Source organism: Myotis brandtii, unplaced genomic scaffold (assembly GCF_000412655.1).
Source record: "Myotis brandtii unplaced genomic scaffold, ASM41265v1 scaffold687, whole genome shotgun sequence".
Lineage (NCBI taxonomy): Eukaryota > Metazoa > Chordata > Mammalia > Chiroptera > Vespertilionidae > Myotis > Myotis brandtii.
In genome coordinates this window covers 406,480-407,714 of record NW_005370687.1, presented here as the reverse complement: position 1 = coordinate 407,714, position 1,235 = coordinate 406,480, and positions in this window count along the sequence as shown.

Genomic DNA, 1,235 nt, shown 5'->3' with positions numbered 1-1,235 from the left:
TCCACAAGGGCACCCTTCTGTTCCACCTCAGCCCACCTTTCCAGAAGCCTTGCGCTTCTCCGCGTGGATAACAATAGAAACTGTTACAGCCACATCTGCAACCTTTAAACTGCTGCGCAGCCTAGGCGTTATTGTCCCTTCTACAGATGAGGAAAACTGAGGCCCAGAGTGGTCACACAGGTCACACTGCCTGTGAACAGCAGAGCTGGGATGCAACCTGTGTCTGTCTCATCCCGCGTTACCGCCCTCATCCGCCCGCCCCTCCTCCCTGAGGAGCTGGTGCTCCCCGCCACAGCGCCCACCCTCTCCCCCTCAGCTCCTTCACACCCGCAGCCCGCAGCCCTGCCGCAGCGCCCCCTGGGCTCCAGCCACGGTTTCCTCCCCCACCCGGCCCGCCCCTCCTCCGTGAGGAGCTGGTGCTCCCCGCCACAGCCCACCCTCTCCCCCTCAGCTCCTTCACACCCGCAGCCCGCAGCCCTGCCGCAGCGCCCCCTGGGCTCCAGCCACGCTGCTCGCCCTCAGCCCTTCTGGCAGGAAGCGCAGCCGCACAGCTCGCTGCCTAATCACAGGCCGCCTTGCCTGGCTCTCTGGTTGCTTCACATTTGCCTGTTTTGTTCCCAAGAAACCGGAAGTGTCTGAGTTCAGGATGGCACTTCCACACACTCTGTCCCCCAGGCCCCGGCGGAGCGGGGTGTGCCATGCTCAGCGGGGCTGACCTGCTTTCCCAGGAAGGAGGCCGGCGATGCCCAATGCTGACGGGCTCCCCCTCCCCCCAGCAGCAAGCCTGAATCTCTGCGTGTACACACACACACACACACACACATGCACACATATACACACGTGTGCACACATACACACCCGCACACACGTGTTCTCTGTTTATACACACATTTAATCCAAAGTCTCCTTCCAGAGGAGGCAGTTCTATACGTGGAGCTACCTACCCAAGTGAGGGAACCCCTTGCTCCCCGAGCCCCGGGCGCTGCCCTCACTGTGGAAATCCATCGGCTCAGTGAGGCGCAGAGGTGCTGGGGGCCCCCGGGACCTGAGGCATGGCTGTCACATCCCCACGGAGCCAGAGCTGGACTGGCCATTTGGGGGCGGGGTAGTTGGTGTCTCAGTTCTAATTCTGGTCCTGCCTCTGGAGGGTCTGGGGACCCGTGGGGGGCGAGGAGGGGGGTGCTGTGGAAATGTCAGGTTGTGAGGAAGACTCCGCTCTCCAGAGGCGGGCACGG